Source organism: Ambystoma mexicanum, chromosome 4p, assembly GCF_040938575.1.
Source record: "Ambystoma mexicanum isolate Mex_15411 chromosome 4p, UKY_AmexF1_1, whole genome shotgun sequence".
NCBI classification, from domain to species: Eukaryota; Metazoa; Chordata; class Amphibia; order Caudata; family Ambystomatidae; genus Ambystoma; species Ambystoma mexicanum.
In genome coordinates this window covers 990,043,050-990,066,001 of record NC_090927.1, presented here as the reverse complement: position 1 = coordinate 990,066,001, position 22,952 = coordinate 990,043,050, and positions in this window count along the sequence as shown.

The window sequence follows — 22,952 nt, the reverse complement described above, 5'->3', positions numbered from 1 at the left end:
CATGGTGAGCCGTGCCTTCTCTGCCCTCTGCCGCTCTGCACCTATCTGCCGGCCCATCTGCTGCCACACGGAAGACACACTTTATCCAGGGTCCTCCTGCCCATTGGCCGATGCCTGCCCCTGTGATGTACTTGGCCCTGAGCAATGACGCCTCCATGCTGCTGACTTTTAGCCATCTGCCTGTGCCACCACGACTGCCTCCGGGAAGATGCCAACCCCCGGGGCTGTTGTGCATGTGCCCTGCTTGAAGGTGCCTGCACAACCTCCATTGCCAGGGGTCCTGTTGCTGGGGTGACCACCTCTGCTGAACCTCCGACTCCCGACTGTGGCAGGGTTGTGATCTCCACCAGCCTGGCCGGGGTGGCTGGGGCAGATCCACAGGGGGCCCTGGTGGCATCTGGGCCGGAAGACGGCATGGAGGACAACTGATGCATAGTGGGTGAAGAGGAGGAGGGGGTTGCAAGAGTGCCCAGTATATGGAAGAAACCCTGACAATGAGCCATCCAAGCCAGTTCAGGATGGCACACACCTGTTTGTGATGACGTGTATGGTCCTGCCAGGAAGCATGCACATCATCACGAATGACGCATGTGCGCATCGCGACACCGACTAGGACGGGCTCAACCCTGTCACAGATTGCCATGTCTGCAGGTAGAGGAATTTCAGTTGTCGTGGACTACTCCCCTACCTGCGAACGGGCCTGCACTGAGGCATGCATGCCGGTGCACAGTGATGCAGTCTCAGTTTCAGGGACAGGATTAGGAACAGGCCCCTCCGCTGCAACCTGCGCTGCCTCCTGCCCATGCGGCTGGACTGCACCACTTGCACCAGTGGCATCCACTCCCCCATGCCCCATGTGCGGGTCTGATGCGGCCTCATTCTCCTCCTCAACCACCACCGACCTGGATGCCTCTGCACTGTCTTCCGCTCTGTCCTGCCCCTGTGGGGGTTCACCTGCCCCTTGCACTGCCAAGGAGCCCGCTTCCAACCACGCCTTCTTGGCCATCCCCTCGGCAGCTGTGGCCACAGTGGTGGACACGGCACTAGTCCCCTCACTCCCAGAAGATGACCTGTCCTGGGAGGGTGACTGGGCCTTGCATCTCTGGCTGGTGGAGGCATCGCTGCCACTCTGCTCCACAGCGCTGTCTCCACCCTCTTCCTCAATCGCCGCTGTAGATAGGGAGACATTGAACACAAGCATCAGGGTACTGTATAATGGTCTGCTAGACACAAAGCAAATGCACATGAGTGGCACAGTCAAATGTCACAACCAACATCACCATCCACAACAAACAGGTCAGTGCAAGCAAGACACATGCACAAACAAGCATGGCACTTGCAACAGACATTTGCATCCATGTCCAAGGCACTGTTGGAACATCAGAAGGTGGGCTGAATGTCACATGCATCATGGGACATGCCAATCACATGCACACACACCACCGGACAGTCATGCATCTGGCCATGTCTACCTCCTGTCACAGAGCACACATTGGCAACTGTGCCGCATCAGTCAATGAGGCATCGAGATGGTCATGTGTCATGCATCCATGGCGATTCGCAGTCACACACACACACCACTCAGACACACGCACATGTATACCGTGCATGTCCATGAAGGTGACATAAGCTTCGATGTTTCACACCACAAACATGGTCGAGTACACACACAGACATGCAGACATGTGTGCGTCCTCACATGCTGGTGCACATCATGCATTGCAACACAGACACCTTTGATGAGGAACATGCTTGACTGGACCCACATGCAGCACTGTCACATCCCTGCACACAGACATCCATACATGGGGCATGCCAGACATAAGGGCGAGGTTCACACTCGTGCCACACGTCAACATGCAGTGCGCTGGACAAAAACACATGGCCACTTACCACTCGACTCCAGACGGGTCAGCAACTCGAGGACCTGATGGTGAAGCGCTGGGTTTGTGCGCTCCAGGACCCACATCTGGATGTTGCTCATCAGGTCCTAGCGCCCCACTTCTCCACAAGCCTCAGCTAGGCACTGGGCCTTACTGTGGGTCCTGGATCTGAAGTCCTCGCAGCACTTCCGGACGCGTTGGTAGTCGCGGGATGCCACCACCACCGCGTTGACGGCATCCACGATGTATGACCTGGTGGTAGACGTGGTCTACCACAGGGACAGGATGTCCAGCCACATGCTGGGACAGCCATGCCACCACCCCCAGCGGCTCAGGGAGATGCTGATGCTGCAGACATCACTGACGCACATCAGACCGCACAGCCAGTGTCATCTGCCAGCACGGGCCACCAGGTAGTGGTAGCTGCAGGTGCAGCTGCGGCATCCACCACCCATGTTCATGGTCAGCCAGCACAGGCTGCCTTGGCACAGAAGGACTCCCAGGCAGATGTTCAGGCCAGGAAGGCCAAGCCACGTGTGCCTAAGGTAGCTGTGACCAAGGCACATGTATCTGGGGCAGTGGTTGTATCTGCTGCCCCGAGCAGATAGGTTGTGGGAGCTGCAGGGGCAGATGCAGCCAGCACCACCCCGGCTGTGAGTCTTTCAGCCAGGACTGTGTTGGTCACAGCCCTTGGCAATGAGGCAGTTGTGCCGCTGGGTCCTGGAAACAGCTCCCAGCAGCCAATGACTCAATTCAGGCCTTCCGTCCTCATGCCATTGTCTACTCCCATTGGCCAGTCCACCAGCGCCACTGCCCCTACTGACCAGAGCGGCATTAGCCACTCAGGGTCCACACAACCGGCCAAGAGGAGGAAGTGTGTTCCTGCGCAAGAGGCTCAGACCCGAGACATGGCTCTGGCCTCTGGCACGTCAAGGAAGAAGTCCTTCAATAAAGAAGATCTGTACTTCCTTGTGGACTACGTGTCGGCACACAACTGCGATATGCTGGTGGGCCCAGGATGCCATTCTATGCCTGCCCAGGGTCAGGTCCACTGGCAGTGCATTGCGGAAAGTGTCAGTGCCGTGGGATATGAGAGGCGCACAGCTCATGATTACTACGAGCATTGGACTGACCTCCGACGCTGTACAAAAGAAAAGCGGGCCTCTAATTACACGTTGACTCTGGTGACTGGCAGTGGGCCACCATCAGAGGAGAATGAACTAACTCCGCACGAGGAAATCACTGCAGAGTACATCGCAGAGGAACTAATCCAGGGAGTGGGATGGATGCCGGATTATGAAGCAACGTATGGTGAGTGTTGATGCGTGTGTGTCCAGCCCATGAGTGTCTTGCTTCTGTGATGTGTTGTGATTGACTGCCAGTTCAGGATATGTATTCATGAGTGCCATGTGTGACGCATGCAATGCTTGACTGATGCGTGCTTGTTGTGATGCAGTCTGCATGCAGGCCATGTGCTGCACACGGGGGCAGTCCTCATCACCACACATGTACCCTACTTACATGCAAGTCACTCGGCAGCCTCTCCTGTACATGTTCAAGCTCACTGACATGTTTGTATATAGCCTGTGGTGTTGTTCCACTCAACACTCAGGCTATGTGGTCACATGACTGATGGCTATGTAAGGTCACCCTCTAAGATGCTCCTCCTCACGGGCATGCTTCCTTGCCTCTCCACCACCCTGCAGCTCACTGTCTCCATGGAACTGGTGATTTCCGTGTTGGACTACTGCAATGGCCTGCTCCCCATTCCTGTGTACATGCACACGTCCCTCTGCAACCCTGCCAAACGTGCACTGTGGGGTACATCCTTTGTCCTTGATGCAGGGTGTCTCACTTGGACTGTGCAGATGGCACAGGCTGATTGGGCATGAGTGTTCATTCATGGACCATGTGCATTCCCTGGCAGCCCCTATGGGTCCGTGGCAGGCTACAGATTGTACTACATCTCCGATATATTATCCATCTCATGGTATTTGGTCATTCATTTATTGCTCACTCAGGGTCACTTCCTCATCACACACATGTTTAGGGTGCCTTTGTGTCGTGCACAGGCCTGCCTCTGTTACAGCCACCCTGCCTCTAGGCAACTGGTGTTATGGCTTCTGCGTGTATGGGTGTACTTCTGATGGTTCCTCATTTGTCCTGCTCTCTGTCCCCCACTCATATGATGTATTCTCAATTGACTGAGATGATGCAATTGACACCTGCCAACAGTGTCTGCAACTACGCATTCAGAGCCATGCACTGCCTCCCTGCCCTTCCCTGGACGATGCAGGGGGTTTCACTGTATCCCTACAACCCGGTGCCGACACTTTGCACATGATGACTGCGCTTGCCCTTACACTGCTGTCATGTCATGAAATTGACATCACTACATTTTTGTTTATGGTGATAGTCAGGCCGTACACATGTACTCCACTGCACCCACGCGCTTCTGAGACATGTTTTACCCTTCAACCTGCCTATGCACTTGTGTGATGTCAAAGTGACCGATCATGTATGTATCCATGTGCCTCCCTTCACTGTATTTCAATGCACTTGCGTTGTTGCATCCTGTGACACGTGTACTTTTTAATTTTTTTTATTTTCTTCTAGTACATGTTGACATGCATTTTACATGTGTCATGGACAGTTCTATTTAACTTACTGCTGTGGCTATTTGGGAATTCTGCCATGGCTATGCTACGTGCCATCTCTTTGTTGCCATCTGTCATTTTCAGCTAAAATCTATGCCTGCCAGTAGGCTGTGTGTGATGCAGATGAGATGCAACATGCAGTACATGTGTGGGCTTCACATTTGACATGCATTCATGTCTGCTTTCAGGGTCCCTTTCCATTCCATTGCCACTGCATCCATGCCGTCGTGTGTGTCGTGTGTGACATGGCTGGTTCATGTATTGGCTGTCAATATTGTGATGTCTATGTGTGTGGCATGTGCTGCTGACATGTGTGCTCATGTGTTTATTTATTTTGTTACAAGTGATGAGGCACAGGAAGCAGATGAGGAGGAGGAGGAGATGGCAGACAGGGTGGAGGGTTCAGGTCAACAACCATGCACCAGTGGTGGTTGTAGTGTGGTAGGCCACGAACATCCATCGGTGCTCCAGACCATCCTGTCCAGGGATGCTCTGGGTACAACTCTGAGGATCTCTTTGACTCTGATGTTGAATCGGACGCTCATCAATCCATGCCGTCGATGGTGAGTGACACTGCAGTGGACGCTGTTCTGTCTGCCACACCTGCAGTGGGGATAGACCCCTCAGGGGGCCAGTCAGTGTTGGAATGTCTGCCTGTGATGGTTACGGGTTCAGAGTCACGCTCCACACCAGTTGCTCCTGTTCCTGGGGCAGCAGATCGATGGAGGAATGCAAGCCTGCAGCCACAGGCAGTGCCAGCACAGCAAGGTCCACATCTCCTTGGGTCCAACAGATGTGGTGTCCAGCAACACAGTTGCCGTGCGCCGCTGGAGAACACTGGGTGGGAGAATGCCATGTATGGCAATGCACAGCAACAGGCGGGAGCAATTGAGATGTTGGCTCAAGGCATGGAACGTGTGGCTGATTCCATTATCCCCCCTGATAGGCAGGTGGAGCTCCAGCAGCAGGCAATGCAGTCCATGTGCCGCTCACTCAGGCTGGGCACGGCGGCCTCCAACAGGGCACGGCGGGCTGAACTGGTGGCCTTGCACACAGTTATTGCTGCAGAGGCACAGGCCCACAGGGAAGCCCTGAGAGAAGATAACACCTCCCTCAGAAGGACTCTGGCTGCACTCATGATGAGCCAGGGGGCACAGGCAGAACAGAGAATGGTGCAGCCGGAACACACCATCTCGGCTGAACTCCATGCAAGCCGGGACGAGGTACGTCTGTCACGTGAGCCCTCGAAGGCAGAACTCTGAGCTACACGTGAGTCCTTGCAGGAAAAACTTGGTGTTTTACGTGAGGTGCTGCAAGGGGACCTCCGTGCCATATTCCTGCAGAACCAGGCTTACCAGGCCCACATGCTTGCTGCTGCGGAGGGCCTTGCTGGGGCTATGTGTGGTGAGGGACCTGTACCACGCGCACCTCCTGATGTACAACCAGGGGGTGACGACAACGACGTATCTCTCACTCAGGTCGTGCCGTGCAGACCATGAGTCCATGGAGGATTTTATTTTTATCTCAACATCGACACATGTGGGTGTTGAGGTGCACCCTACACCTCCCCCCTACTGGGTGCCCCCCCTGCACCCTCCAGGTCCACTATGGCCATTTTTATTGTTTGTCTTTTGTGCATTAATGTAACAGAGAGGTGCTACGTGGCATCCGTTGGCATCCACTGTGTGTTCTGGCTGGGCCCATACAGGCTTGTCTCGTGTTTGTGTTTGTGGCTTGGGGGCCAGACACATATGACACTCCTGCTTCCCCTTTCCATGGGCTCCCAAGGATGGCACCGTGTGACAGTAACTTACACAGAGGAATTGGGCTTCCGTCATATCTGTGGCCAGTCTGAAGTCCAACTTGTGTATACACCCCTAGTGGGGATTCATGATGGTTTCTCCAGTGCATGGTTGGACTGCATTTTGGTGAGTATATTGTTGACTGTGCATGATTTCATTTTGCTTATTCATGTATTGCCTTGACTGTATAAGTTGTTGATGCACTTCATGCTGTATGTGGTCCCATGCCCCATTTAGCTGTCGAAGCCAGTCTCATGATGGAAGGGGGACGTCTGGTGGCAATTTCACATTGAGGCACTTTTGCTATGGTGTTTCCTCACTGTCTGACATTGTCACTGTTGGGTACTGTGTTCATGATATGTTATGTTGGTGAATTGATTGTCCTGTGTTGGTTTTGCTTATGATGTGTCACGGGATCGGCAATATGTTTCCGTTGCAGATGTGTCCACAACGGAGTAGTTCACATGGAATATGTACGCAACACTGAAGGTTCATGCATTTCCAAAGCTAACATGCATTGAATGGCCTTGCAAACACCCCCCCACCAGACACACAACATTCCCTGTAATGCATGCCACCAACAGGCCGATTCATGGAATCAACGTGCGCCGAAAGAACGGCACATGCGTGCGAAAATGTGCGATTCGCAGTGAAATAGCGAAAATCGCAGTGCAAGTGCCATTATCGCAGTGCAAGTGCGATTATCGCACAGAAAACATCGCACATCTATTCATGGAAGTCCGTGCACGCGCGAAATGTGGGATGTGCGCTGAAAAAGTGCGCGGCGCACGCTGGCGCACAGGTCATCGAACGCCGTGCGATAAGGCCACAGCGAATTCGCACATAACAAAAGTAGGCGTACCACGGGGCGTCACACGCAGAATGGGGAACAACTCGTGAAAATGTGGGCGTCACGGGGGAAGTACAGGAGGCAAGTGCGCAGAACGCCCACACGCTCGCCTACAACACGTATTCATGGAATCGAATTGGGAAAAACAGCGCACGGCCAAAGACGCGCACAGGCCCATACCTGTCCGCCACACGAAAGCAGGCGGTAGGGTCCCTGCGCAGGAAAAAAATGTGCGCCAAAGTCCTACACACGCGAGAAGGCCCACACGCGATCGGGCCTGGGGGAGCGTGTGCGTGTATTTCAGGGGTGCGCGTGAAGTTCCACACGCGATTGGCCTGGGCGGTGTATTTCAGGGGTGTGCGAGAAGCTTCTCACACGCGATTGGCCTGGGCGCGTGTATTTCAGGGGCTCGAGGGTGTTTTAACACGCGCCGGGCATGGGGGGGCGGGGTACGTGTATTCCAGGGGCTCGCGGGTGTTTTTACACGCGATCGGGCCTGGGGGAGCGGGGTACGTGTATTCCAGGGGTTCGCGTGAAGTTTCACACGCGATCGGGCCTGGGGGAGCGTGTGCGTGTATTTCAGGGGTGCGCGTGAAGTTCCACACGCGATTGGCCTGGGCGGTGTATTTCAGGGGTGTGCGAGAAGCTTCTCACACGCGATTGGCCTGGGCGCGTGTATTTCAGGGGCTCGCGGGTGTTTTTAGACGCGATCGGGCCTGGGGGAGCGGGGTACGTGTATTCCAGGGGTTCGCGTGAAGTTTCACACGCGATCGGGCCTGGGGGAGCGGGCTACATGTATTTCAGGGGTTCGCGTGAAGTTTCACACGCGATCGGGCCTGGGGGAGCGGGCTACGTGTATTTCAGGGGTTCGCGTGAACTTTTTCACGCGATCGGGCCTGGGGGAGCGGGCTACGTGTATTTCAGGGGTTCGCGTGAAGTTTCACACGCGATCGGGCCTGGGGGAGCGGGCTACGTGTATTCCGGGGGTGCGCGTGAACTTTCTTACGCGATCGGGCCTGGGGGAGCGGGCTACGTGTATTTCAGGGGTTCACGTGAAGTTTCACACCCGAACGGGCCTGGGGGAGCGGGCTACGTGTATTTCAGGGGTTCGCATGAACTTTTTCACGCGATCGGGCCTGGGGGAGCGGGCTACGTGTATTTCAGGGGTTCGCGTGAAGTTTCACACGCGATCGGGCCTGGGGGAGCGGGCTACGTGTATTTCAGGGGTTCGCGTGAAGTTTCACACGCGATCGGGCCTGGGGGAGCGGGCTACGTGTATTCCGGGGGTCCGCGTGAACTTTCTCACGCGATCGGGCCTGGGGGAGCGGGGTACCACTCACCATCTGCCTTGCGTGTAGAAGAACGCGTAGCCAACACCCGCTGTGAAGTAATAGCGTGTGAACCCCAACGGATGGAAAACACACGCACCGCACGAAAAGCATGTACAGAACATAAAGGCACACGGGATCTCCAAGCCCTGCCAGGGCAACGCCCGTGCGCAAAACGTCACAGACGCGCTTACGCTGTAAGGGCCTTTGGTCCAATGAAATCGCGTAAGCGTACTGACGCGCTTACGCGCTAAGGGCCTTTCCTCAATTTTCACGCTGACGTGCAGGATTTTCACGTGCCAAATCAATCCGTATCAAGCTGGCCACGCGAAAACAGACGGAAGACCACGCTCCTGCCCAGAAGGCCGAATTACTGCCCCCCAGTGCCCCGAGCAGCCTCCCACGTGCCATCTGCTGCTGCCTGCCTGCCTGCCTGCCTGCCTGCCTGCTGCCACCGTGCCCTGCCATTTGGTGCCTGCACATCAGCCATCTGCAGGGGTCCAGTTGCTGTGTCCACCCCTGCTGGAACAGAAGACTCCCGACTCAGATAACATCGCTCCACAGCCCAGCCCCAGGACCCAGTTGCCCACCCACTCCTGCCCCTGGGGTTGCCATGTCGGGCACATCCACATCTGGCACCAGTGGCAACCCCCGGCCAGAGGGGCACCAGCTTCACTGCCACCGAAGTTGGTGTCCTGGTGGAGCAAGTCCTGGGGCAGTATGATGCCCTCTTCGGATCGTCCCGCGCCAACACGGAAGGACGGGAGAGGATCTGGGCCGACTGTGTGGTTGCCATCAACGCGGAGGGGGTGGCAACCCGCACCATCCAGAAGGTCAAGAAGCGCTGGGAGGACTTGAGGTCCAGGACCCTCATAAAGGCCCGGCGCCTCGTGGAGGGGGGCCGGGGCTGCATGAATTCCATCCAGATGAGGGTCCTGGAACGCGTACACCCAGCACTCCACGCCCAGGTCCTTGAGAGGGAGACCCGTCTGGAGTTGAGCGGTAAGTGGCCAAGCATTGCTGTGTGAGACAGGGCATGTTGCAGTGTGCTGGTTGTCTGATACTTGCCTGCATGTGTGACATAGGCCATGTACGCATGTATGTGTGCAGGGACATCATGGTAATGCATGTGCGACCAGTAATGTGTGAACCGCACGGTTGTTGCATGTGTTTAAATGCGACATGGGGAGCCCTATGCAGATTGCACACATGAGAGCATGGCAGTCTCTGTTCCTGGACATGGGTGGGGGTGAGGGATGGGTGCTGATGCCAGGTGCATATATGGTATCCATGTCTCTGTGCCTGACCTGCGTGTCTGTGACTTGTGAATGCCATGGATGCATGACACATGTCTGTGACAATTAACAGATTCACTGATGCAGCCTAGTCATCCTTGTATATACTGTGATTGGGGTGTACGGGGCCAGATGGATGTGACTGAGGTGAAGTGTGTGCATGTGATAGGCATGACCCATGATGCATGTGAGTACCATTACATTGTATGATTCGAGAGTCCATTGGACATGTATGGAAATGTCCATGGCATGCATCATGACTGTCACTGTGTGTGTTTTGCCTGGACTGACACATGTGTTGTGGAGTGACATGATGGAAGTGTACTTTGACAGTGGCACTCATCTGCAATTGCTTCCTGTCTAGGGGACCATTGTACAGTACCCTGATGCTTGTGTTCTATGTCTCCCTCTACGCAGCGGCTAGTGAAGAAGAGGGCGGAGACGGCGCTGTGGAGCAAGGCAGCAGGGATGCCCCCACGGCTGCAGCGGAAGGGGTGGGTGAGCCCCCACAGGGGCCTGCTACGGCGGTAGACGGTGAGGAGCCATCCAGGTTGGTGGTTGATCCCTGCTGGTGCAAGTGGTGCAGTCCAGGGGCAGGGGCAGGAGGCAGCACAGGTCACCATGGAGGGGTCTGTGCATGTCGCTGTCCCTGACCCTGTGGGTGCACCAGCAGGGATGCCCCGTCCCAGGCCCGTCCGCAGGTAGAGGGGATGTCCATGTCAACTGACTCCCCTACACCTGCGGACGAGGGGACCCCTGGCCGTATGGAGAAGGTCCTGATTGGGGTCGCGATGCGCACGGCTGTGATTCGTGATGCTGTGCGTGCTTCCCAGGAGGAGCATGCATGTCATCACGAAGAGCACCATGCCGACGTGGCCCAATTGGGATCGTCCATGTTCGGGGGTTTCCTGCATGTGTCGGCCAGTCTGGCGGCCCTCTCCTCCTCTGTGGAGACTATACGCCAGTCGTTCTCCTTGCCGTCTTCCGGCCCAGATGCCACCAGGGCCCCCTGTGGACCTGCCCTGACCAATGCAGCCAGCTCGGTGGGGATCCCATCCCTGCCACAGTCGGGAGTCAGAGGTTCAGCAGGGGTGGACACCACAGCAACTGGACCCCAGCAGATGGAGGATGTGACGGCATCATCGGGCAGGGCACGTGCACGACGGCGTCGGTGGTTTCCATCAGCCTGGTTGCCGTCGTGCTGGCACAGGCAGTTGCGTCGGAGGCAGCAGCAGGCTCAACGTGGGAGGCATCATGGCTCGGGGCCATCAACATCAGGGGTGCAGGCATCGGCCGAAGGGCAGGAGAACCCTGGAATGGGAGTGGCTTCCGTGTGGGAGCGGTTGTGCCAGCAGATAGGTGCGGAGCGGCAGCGGGCAGAGGAGGAACGGCTCACAATGGTCAGGGAGGAGGACTCCATGCAGAGGGCGCTGAGGCGGGCTGAGTGCCTCGAGGGTCTTCGCAGGGAGTTGGAGCTGGATACTGCATTATCCCTGCGGGACCTCGGGCCAGGGAACATGCCCGCCTCCAAGCCATTGACCAGGAGTTCGATGATGCCCTGGCCCATGACAACAACCAGCGAGCCGTCGGACTTGCCCGCTGCCTTTGTATATAGTTATATAGTTAGTGTTAGGTTTCCTTTAATTTCTCTTTTTTTATTTGGTTGCGATTGGACAATGCGCCACATTTTTGTATATAGTTCAGTTTTTAGTTAGTTGTCATAGTTAGGTTTCATTTGGCTGGGCTCATGGACCCGGGATTATCTTGTAAATAGTTCTTCAATGGCTTTTTTTATTTTTTGGATTATTTTCATGGACATTCTTCTTCTTTTGGTTGTTTTGCTTTGTGGTTATTCTCATTTCATTTCCATTCAAGTTGATTTTCAATACATTTTTACTTTCATCCTTCAATGTGTCGTATCATCTCATTGCTTTCATGCATGTCATGTTGGGTGTTTTAACATTCACTTGCAGCCATTGTGTGTGACAGACATGTGTTCATTTGCATTATTTACATTGGGTGTGTAACATGTAATTGCCTTTGATATGTGGGTGGATGTGATAGTTGGTTGGGCCTTTTGGCAGGGGAGGATGGCCATTACGGACATGATTGGGGATTGTTGGGACCCAGGTGCAGGGGGGCATGGATGGGACATGGGCGAGGGCCTGGTGGAGGGTGCCCCTGCACTGCTGGGGGGTGGAGGTGGTGGGGAACATGAGTTGGACATGGGTGGGGGCCTGCTGGCAGGTGCCCCACAGTGCTGGGGGGTGGGGGTGGTGGGGGACATGAGTTGGACATGGGTGGGGGCCTGCTGGCAGGTGCCCCACAGTGCTGGGGGGTGGGGGTGGTGGGGAACATGAGTTGGACATGGGTGGGGGCCTGCTGGCAGGTGCCCCACAGTGCTGGGGGGTGGGGGTGGTGGGGAACATGAGTTGGACATGGGTGGGGACCTGCTGGCAGGTGCCCCACAGTGCTGGGGGGTGGGGAGGTGGGGAACATGAGTTGGACATGGGTGGGGGCCTGCTGGCAGGTGCCCCACAGTGCTGGGGGTGGGGGTGGTGGGAGACATGGGTCGGGGCCTGGTGGAGGGTGCCCCTGCACTGCTGGGGGGTGGGGGTGGTGGGGAACATGAGTTGGACATGGGTGGGGGCCTGCTGGCAGGTGCCCCACAGTGCTGGGGGGTTGGGGTGGTGGGGAACATGAGTTGGACATGGGTGGGGGCCTGCTGGCAGGTGCCCCGCAATTCTGGGGGTGGGGGTGCAAGGGGACATGCGTTGGTGATCATTAGTGCAAGGAGACATGTGCCTTTGCTGGGGGGCATGCCCATGTTGGGTGGGCTGCCTGCGGGACATGACCAGGGATGCAGGGTAATCCCCTGTGGTGTGGGCTGCCTGCAGGGGCCGTGGAGGGTGTACAGGGAACACCTGGGAGGACCCACACTGGCAAATCACATGTAGGACTCCCCGGCACCCCTGAAATACACGTACCCTGCTGAAATCGCGTGTACAACTTTCCGCGCACCCCTGGTATACACGCACACGCTCCCCCAGGCCAGATCGCGTGTGGAACCACCCGCGAGCCCCTGAAATACCCGCATGCAGCCCAATCACGTGTGAAACTTCCCGCGCACCCCTGAAATACCCGCACGCAGCCCAATCGCATGTGAAACTTCCCGCGCACCCCTGACATACCCGCACACAGCCCAATCGCGTGTGAAACTTCCCGCGCACCCCTGTAATACCCGCACACAGCCCAATCGCGTGTGAAACTTCCCGCGCACCCCTGAATTACACGCACACGCTCCCCCAGGCCCGATCGCGTGTGAAACCACCCGCGAGCCCCTGAAATACACGCGCCCAGGCCAATCGCGTGTGGAACTTCCCGCGTACCCCTGAAATACACGCGCCCAGGGCAATCGCGTGTGGAACTTCTCGCGCACCCCTGAATTACACGCACACGCTCCCCCAGGCCCGATCGCGTGTGAAACCACCCGCGAGCCCCTGAAATACACGCGCCCAGGGCAATCGCGTGTGGAACTTCTCGCGCACCCCTGAATTACACGCACACGCTCCCCCAGGCCCGATCGCGTGTGAAACCACCCGCGAGCCCCTGAAATACACGCGCCCAGGCCAATCGCCTGTGGAACTTCCCGCGTACCCCTGAAATACACGCGCCCAGGGCAATCGCGTGTGGAACTTCTCGCGCACCCCTGAATTACACGCACACGCTCCCCCGGGCCCGATCGCGTGTGAAACCACCAGCGAGCCCCTGAAATACACGCGCCCAGGCCAATCGTGTGTGGTACTTCTCGCGCACCTCTGATATACACGCACCCAGGCCAACCGCGTGTGGAACTTCTCGCGCACCTCTGAAATACCCGCACACAGCCCAATCGCGTGTGAAACTTCCCACGCACCCCTGTAATACCCGCACACAGCCCAATCGCGTGTGAAACTTCCCGCGCACCCCTGAATTACACGCACACGCTCCCCCAGGCCCGATCGCGTGTGAAACCACCCGCGAGCCCCTGAAATACACGCGCCCAGGCCAATCGCGTGTGGAACTTCCCGCGTACCCCTGAAATACACACGCCCAGGGCAATCGCGTGTGGAACTTCTCGCGCACCCCTGAATTACACGCACACGCTCCCCCAGGCCCGATCGCGTGTGAAACCACCCGCAAGCCCCTGAAATACACGCGCCCAGGGCAATCGCGTGTGGAACTTCTCGCGCACCCCTGAATTACACGCACACGCTCCCCCAGGCCCGATCGCGTGTGAAACCACCCGCGAGCCCCTGAAATACACGCGCCCAGGCCAATCGCGTGTGGAACTTCCCGCGTACCCCTGAAATACACGCGCCCAGGGCAATCGCGTGTGGAACTTCTCGCGCACCCCTGAATTACACGCACACGCTCCCCCAGGCCCGATCGCGTGTGAAACCACCAGCGAGCCCCTGAAATACACGCACCCAGGCCAATCGTGTGTGGTACTTCTCGCGCACCTCTGATATACACGCACCCAGGCCAACCGCGTGTGGAACTTCTCGCGCACCTCTGAAATACACGCGCCTAGGCCAATCGCGTGTGGAACTTCTCGCGCACCCCTGAAATACACGCACATGCTCCCCCAGGCCCGATCGTGTGTGAAACCACCCGCGAGCCCCTGAAATACACGCGCCCAGGCCATTCGCGTGTAATACTACTCGCGCACCCCTGAAATACAGGCACACGCTCCCCCAGGCAAGGTCGCGTGTGTTACTTCTCGCACTGGTACAGGGTTGGCGCAGCCCTTTGCGATGGTTTTGCAATCTTGATGGCTTTTCCTTGCGCGAGGGCGTTCTTGGGGGCGTAACTGGCGCTGCTGCAGGGTCGCTGCGCCACTCTGCGCCATGAGATCCATGAATACGCTGTGCGCGGAAATTGATTTTATCGCACGCGGCTGGCGCAGACATTCGCACTGGCACGCTGTGCGCCAGCCACGTGCGACACTTTTGGAAGGAATTACATGAATCGGCCTGTTTAGCTTTTGGTGTTCATGCCTTTGGTGGCATGCATTTACATCCTTTTATTATAGGTTGGATATTTATGCTCACTCTTTTCTTCAGAGTACGTGTCTGAGGGGACTGTCTGTGGCCGTTTCCATTTGTGACGGTGTGCTTTGTGACAGTTGTGTCATGTGTGTTTATTTCTTATTGATTCTTTTACATTGCATGCCATGGCATGGTGTGGTGGGTGGGAGACATGGGGTTGACGGAGGTTTAGGTGACATACCAGCATTTGGATGTGCTGTTTTGCATGGGGGATGGAATCTGTAGCTTGCATGTGTGTCTTTTGGTCACACGGGATTGTGTTTGTTTAAGTGGTAAGGGATGCGCACAATGCTGCTATTCCAAGGACACATTCTCATGGTGTTAAGGTTGTGACAGTTGACTGTCCCTTTGTCATCATTAATTGTCACCTGGAATGTGCCAGGCCTGTGATCACTCCGCAGGGGGGGAGTTTAAGTGAAAATCTGAGCCACAAGCTGGGTACGGGCTGCCTCGCCATGTGCCCTTTCCCCTCCCATACGCAGCGGGCGTGCATGTGGTTGAGGATGTGGGGGCACCACCAAGTCCACTGGTACGCCCCGCCATGTTGCGCGTTGTGCAGGACACATGCTGCCACAATGATCCTGCACACTACTGGGGATGCAATTTAGAAGCTGCCCACCAGGGCGGTGAAGGGAGCGTAAACGTGACTTGAGCACTCTGAATGTGCGCTCCACTATGCCCCTGGTTGCAATATGGGCTGTGTTGTATCTTACCTGGGGTGGTGGTGTGGTGGGGTTCCGTATTGGCGTCATCATGTAGATGTTCAGAGGGTATGCACTGTCCCCTGGGGAGTTGATAATGGTTGTCATTAGTTGGGTTTGTTTATTTGTTTGTGTGTGACATGTATGCATGTGCACAGGCATTTGTACTCATCAATGAGTCATGTATTGCCATGCCTCCCAGCTTCCAGGGCCCGGTTTAGGGATGACATTCTGAATATGAAACTGTCATGGGTGGACCCGGGATAGTTTGCATAGACAGAGATGATGACTCCATTGGCATCGCATACAACCTGCATGTTCATGGAATGCCGGTGCTTGCAGTTGTGATAGATGCGCTCAGTGGCCGTAGGTTGACATAGAGCCACATGGGTGCAATCAATGACACCAAGCACTTTGGGGAAGTGTGCCACCCTGTAAAAGTCCTGGACCACGGACTGCCTTTCTGCAGGTGTTCTGGGCATGTATATGTGCCTACAGACTGTGGGGCGTGCAGTCATGATTGCCAACACCTGGTGTAGGCAGCATGACTGCGTGGCCTGTGAGACACCTCCAACTATGGCAGTTGTCCGCTGAAATGACCAAGTGGCCAAAAAATGCATGGCATTGAGCACCTTTTCCAAGGGGCTCAGTGCTTGGGAGCACAAGGTTGGTGATGTGAGGTCATCCTCCCACTCAGTGACCAGGTCTAGGATGATATGAGGTGGAAACGTATACCTGCCATAGGCCCGGTCATCAGGCATCCCAAAAAGGCTGGTCCTGGGCAAAAGAATGTGGACCCTGGCTATCCTCCTCCTCCTGCGGTGTCCCATGATCACTGCTGCGAGAAATGGGACATTCATCGTAGCTGTATCTGCTTGTTTGTTGTTTGTGTGCACTTTTATGCTGCGCTGGGGCGCTTCCGCCTGCTTTCGCATGGCGGATGTGTTTCCGGCTTTGTGTGTCTTTTGGCGTGCATGGGTTTGCCCTGTTCAATTCCATGAATACGTGTTTTTAGTGCGCGTGTGGGCGTTGCAGGGATTTAGCTGCTGCACTTCCCCCATTATGCCCACATTTTCGCGTGTTGTTCCCCATTCCGTGTGTTCCGCCCCCTTTTTAGGTTTGTGCGCTGGACGTTGTGTGCCTTCACTGGGCGACTCGCACATAGCATTCGGGATGTCGCAGTGACGTGTGCGTCACCCCCATGGTTGTTAAGATATACTGTATGTGAAAACCAATCTGTATGCCTTTGTAACACTAAAAACCAACCCAAAAACTAAGACTTCATTCAAAAGCGCTCCTTCTATACCATCAGATAATTATTTTCACTGAACATGTTATTGGTAACACTGTATGTGCCGTTTTCAGTTTAATTTGGGTATTTAACAACCGAACACAATAGAATAGACTAGACCAGTAATCCTAATAGAGATTATGAACAGAAACATGGCCATTACGAGAGTCACGACCCTTAAACACCAATCTCAGTCCTTTTTTAGTGTTTCTGCATCTTTCCCACAATGAGGACAATGAAAGGACTAACTATTTAACTCACACTCACTCAAGATGTTGCCCGTTTACATTGCACCCAGTGACGAACGTATGCGACAGGATTTTCCTGTGCCCAACCGGGTCGATACAGTGTTGGAGTCACAGACGAAAGGCCGCACAACAGGTACCCAGTTCATGACCATTACTTACTTTGAATACTAGTTACAAACTCCTGATTAGAGAGCCATAGAACTCTCCAGAAAACCTATGTATAGGATTCCCTAACCACACTGATACAGGATTGCCTGTCTATCTGTCTTTTTCTTCTGCATTACAGACGCAATAATGCAGATTAAAATGCACAGCGAGTAAGAAAAGTGTAAATCTCACGAAGACTGTCCACCCCCAAATCAGAGGAATCCTCTTTATTATTCTAGAAGTCTCGCCCCCAAACAACGGGAAATGTTAGAGGTAAGCTAAAATGCATGCTAACTAACACAAAATCTGAACGCTCCCCACTAAAAGGGCGGAGCATGAATGATTTAAAAAAAAGCCCATGTGATGAACTTCAAAATGGCAATGACAGAGTACACTCGATCTTTGCATTACTGATATCCCCAAGTGGACAATACCTTGCAGATAGCGAGGCAACCCTTAACTTAGCAAGATCGCTAAGCCAGATACCAGAAAAATCCTTCCGCAAATTTAGGAATCCCGCTTGAAATCATCGGAAATAATAGAGGTAAGCCATTCCATTAACTAGCTATACCATCAGAATTAGTGAAATAATTAAGAGATCGGATAACCCACGTTCCAACTTGCGGTTTTGCTTTTAAAGGTTTGTATAGTCTGTAGTTACAGACAGAATACGCCATTGATTTTTCAACGTCATGCCAAAACAACAAGGCGGCATCAGAAAATAATAAGAATCTCTTTAGCAAAGAAAGCTGGTATGTAGTTCATTTATCTTTACAAGCCTCGAGACCGGTGCAAATCTGGGGTGATAAAGGTACAGATAGCAGAGTGCTAAATATTTGTAAATCTACATTACAGGCCAAATTAGAACAATTTCCTGTTCTTCTCTTTGACTGTGGATGCATTTTCCCGCTTCATTCAAGATCTCATCTTCTTGATACCTTCTCCACGTACTAGACCAGGTAACTAAAATCCCTTGCCTAGTCCAGATATAATTTAAATATCGAGAAGAATTAGAGGAATGATAGCTCACTTTTTTCTCCTTTTCTCTTGTTTCTCTGTCAACAGCCACATCTTCAATAACGAATCAATGAATTTCCATTGAAAAGAAGGGTTGAAGCTGTCTTCAACTGGTGCTATTACAATTTTTTTGTTTTCTTGTATTAACAATTATATAGTGACACATCTCCTGATGAAAGTTCCTATAATAACGCAAGAGAACTGAAACATGTCGAGTTTTCTGCCCCAGTAAAGTCTTCTACTGGAGTATAATTAACAACCTAATTATAGGATTTGACAACATTGAGATGGCAAAAGCTTCTAAAGTTGCCCACGACTAAGAACGTAAATTGTATACAAATCATCTTACCTTATCTAGGTGTTTTTGTTCCGATTAATTATCTTTCTTTTAGAAGACATTTTAGCATTTAATAATTTGTGGGGTTTTTTTAGGTTTTGAGATACTTGTCTATTGAATAAAATGTTGCTTTGTATAATGAAATATTTATGACTCTATGTGAAATAGATGTGACTATTGATTCTCCCTAACTACCTCTTTGTTTACTTAACACTGTGTTGGGTTCTCTTCCTCTCATCAACTCAAACAGAGACTTCTCTAAATCAGCTCTAACTGATGTCCTACACCTCCACAACTTTTTGTCTAAAGCCCTTTCAATAGACATGTTGTTGTTAATGGCTTGTTCCACCATTTCCACAATCACCCTATTGCACCTCTACACTAATCATTTTGTTGGTGGATGATAATTAGCTGAGAATCTCCACTCAATACCTACGGATCTGGCATACTTCATCATCTTATTACTCCTGAACTGTACACCATTCTTAGGCCTATGTAATTATTGTAGGCCCTGGTTTTTTTTATTACAGTACATATATTCAACCACGTTTAAAATGGCTCAAGGAAGCACAGATAGGTGAAAGTGAGATAACATGGACAGATGAGATGACTGAAGGATTTGAACACACGCACCCCGATGCCACATGTGTTGCCAAGTTACTCGTATATGTGAGGTGTTTCCTAGATGGGGTGTGCGGTCTGATAATGTGCTGCATTTTATAAATGAATTGTTCGAACAGATAGTTCTTCTATTAGGCATAAAGTACATGTTTTCATCTGCCTATCACCCACAGGTGAATGGTGTCTGGGAGAGTTTAAATAGACTCATTAAAGAGAGGATAGCCAAGATTAAGATGACTTGAAGAAGGGATGGCTACATTGCCTAACCCTTGCCCTGTTTGCTTTGAGAAACCAGCTTGGCTCAGATCACCACCTGACTCCTCATGAGTTGGTGACTGGACGCCACATGAGAGTACCCCTTGCTCATCCCACTTGAATACAAACTGATGCCCATGGTGTAGCTAAAACATTAGGGGGTGCTAGATAAAAATGTTGTGCGCACTTGGAAAAAGCCCCGATTTGAAGGACCGTACCTAGTAGAGGGGGTCACTCCCACTGCTGTGAATCTCCAAGGAAGAAGAGCAGGGCTGCATCTGAATGATGTACAGCTTTATAAAGGAGAGACCCTTACCCCTCCTGCTGCCGCTGACAGTGAAGCATGTTCTGTGCATGCACACTAAATTGGCTACCAAGAGCCAACAAAGAACAGATGAAGTAAAAACAATTTCAACTGTCGCTTATTCCCAAGTTTAAAGGGAAATGAACAAACTTTGCAGTTTTCACAGAACTATTCTTGTTAAGCTAAAGAGACAATGCTTTGAAGACAGAACATGAAGACCTCACAAGACACTTTATGTTGCCTGTACACTTCTGCATGCTGTTTTTGTATGTATACTTCTATCTTATCCAGCTCTAGTGGGACGAAATATTGACACTTTCACTTTTTTCAGAGAACCTAAAATCAGTCCTATCATTCGCAGGATCACCATCGCAATAATATTACAATTCTTTATATAAAAATGTGTGGTTTATAAAAGTGACAGAAGCAAAGCGTTTGAATTAAAGAACATGGGAATTTTCGATTAGGTAAGATACACATTGCTAGCAAGAAGGCAACTTACAGCACAGGGTACAAGTTCGACACATTAATTCTTTTGCAATACTTCTTGTAGCTACTTTTAGCACAATGTGTTCTCTTTACTTTCTTATCCTAATATCATTTTGTGAAATTATGTTTTATAATTTAAATGGAGTATCCAACAATGAGACATCTCTTTCTATCCCTAACAAAAGCACGAGTGATATTTTCCCTGAGATTTCCAAAGAAATTAACTGAGTAAAGAGGGATGTACTCCGGAGAACCCCGGCCGTCCCATAGAGCTGAGGTTTGCTCCGAAAGTACTTTAAGACGAGATAGCTGCACCCTTGAGATGGATGGGGGGCAGATTTATTACTCCAACACCAATCAATAAGGACAACTCAATGGTTTGGCAAAGGGAGTCCGTTTGATGACAAGTACAAAAACCAGGGAGTCATGGAAACAGCAGTGATGCGATCGTCCTTCTCGCTGCAACTCCAAGGAACTTCATAAAAATCATAGCATTTATACTGAAAACTCTTCATAATTGACGTATAACACTCAAAAGTTAATATGCAATTCTATTGGTTGGGAAAAGGTAACTTTAATATAGGTACTATATCTGTATATGGTAATAGAGTGAGGGGATTGGGTAAACACTGTCAGGTGGGTGTCTAAGCCCTTCCTTCAAAGATGACTACTGTAGACGTCACTAAAAGTACAACGTGCCATTGATTCTGCTAACTATAGGACCCTAGATTATATACATTTCCACTTTGCTTAGCAGCACGCAGAATAGTCAGCCAGGTGCAGGGTGCCCCCTAGTTACCCGGCCTTTCTCCAATTAAGGTTACAATCATCACTTCAACAACTATGTGTCAATTATGTTACTATGGTTGGCCTCGAAACTGCATCTTCTGTCTGGGAAAGTTCTGATATCTCTGCCTGGGCGGATGCCAAGTGTAGGTGTGAACTTGTGCTTCTCCTCGCTCGGATGGTCATGTGCTTCCCACACCGCAAATTTGTCTAGTTTCTCCTAATTTGTGAATGTGATTCCTATTCAGCTTGCCACCTGTCTACGCCTCCTTATCTTGACCTTTCAGAGACAGGATATTTTGTTCTTAAGTTTCAAATATATCTAGCTACTGTTTGTTCCTTTTATTAGTATGACCTTGGCTCTCCTGGCACGAGTTGCATCTGCCGAGTTTCGATTCAGCCGTCTCTTCTCGTTTTGCTAGAATATGAATGCTCATTCAGCCTATAGTAACCTGGGTCGATTCTGCTTTGTTCGCAAAGTTCAATTACACTTATAATACTGTGCTTCCTTTTGAGGTAGATTATGTATAATGGCGCTTGCCGCACTATTCTTCTACTTAATATTGCAAGCCGCATTGTTTTCTTAGACTTCTTGCAGTTCCAAGCATATGTACAGGTGTTATTTGGTTGAATATCTTCATCCTGTTTACAGCTTAAGCTTCTTTGTATTTCAACATCGTTCTCCCCTTTTAGGTTCACGATATCCTTATTCATGGCGTTTCGTCTCTGGGTGTCATTCTCGGGTTGTCATTTCTTCTACTTGTACGTCAGTCCGGGTCCTTGTAACGTCACCATTCGTCTTCCATTAAGAGCTTTTTGCTTTCTTCCGGGACTGTACTTAGGAAAATTTCATTTCGTCTCATTTGCTGGTAAGGTTTCCTTAATGGTTTTCTTGGTAACGGTACTTCAATAGGTGTTGCTCTTCTGATAGGTACTGGGCAGAGCCCTACTGTGGCTCTCTGCTGATTTATCTGCTCATCATACATCACATATTTTGGTGTGAATGTTCCTGGTACTTCAAAATGGGTGACTGGAGTGCAGGTTTTATTGGGGACCTCCTCTACACTCCCCCCTCTGGGAGATTCATCGACCACTTTCACCTCCATCTTTGGATTCAACTTACTCAATTCTTCTGTATTTTTCTTCACTCCATCGCCTGGGTTTATTCCTTCTTCATCTTCGTAGTCTGTACATGATGGTTTGAAGAAGTGTCTCTTTGGAGTCCAGGGGCCTCATTACACGGTATACGGTAGGTGGTAAGGGTTTACCGGTACCGGTAAGGGCACCGGTACCGGTAAACCCTTACCACCTTACTACGAGGTCCCTTTGCGGGACCCGACCTTAACAGCTGGTGTAGACCAGCCATTAAAGTTGGGACCCGCAAAGGGACCTTGGTGCTAATTACGGTACCGCAATTTGCGGTACCGTAATTAGCTCCTTCCCCATTCCCATTATGCCCTATGGGGCAAAAATGGGAATGGGGAAGAGCCATGGAGGAAGGGGGAATTACCGCCCGGCCAACCTTGGAATGGGGTGGTAATTCCCCTTTCCTCCATGGTGGTACCAGTATGGTACCGGCGGCAACCATGGTGCTAATAGCACCATGGTTTACCGCCTACCGTGTAATGAGGCCCCATATATTTATTACTCCTTTCAGACTTCCTGCTGTCCTTACATGTCCGTCTTTATTCCATGTCATTAGTTGACATTGTCCATTGGGGCTACAGTAAACCCATTTTCCCACATAATTTCTGTGCTACCTGGGATAGGGAAACTTTGTTCCTTCTGGTGCGTGAATACTGGTCTTCACAAAGTCTCTTATTTCTCCATCAGTCAGGTCTTTGGGTTTCC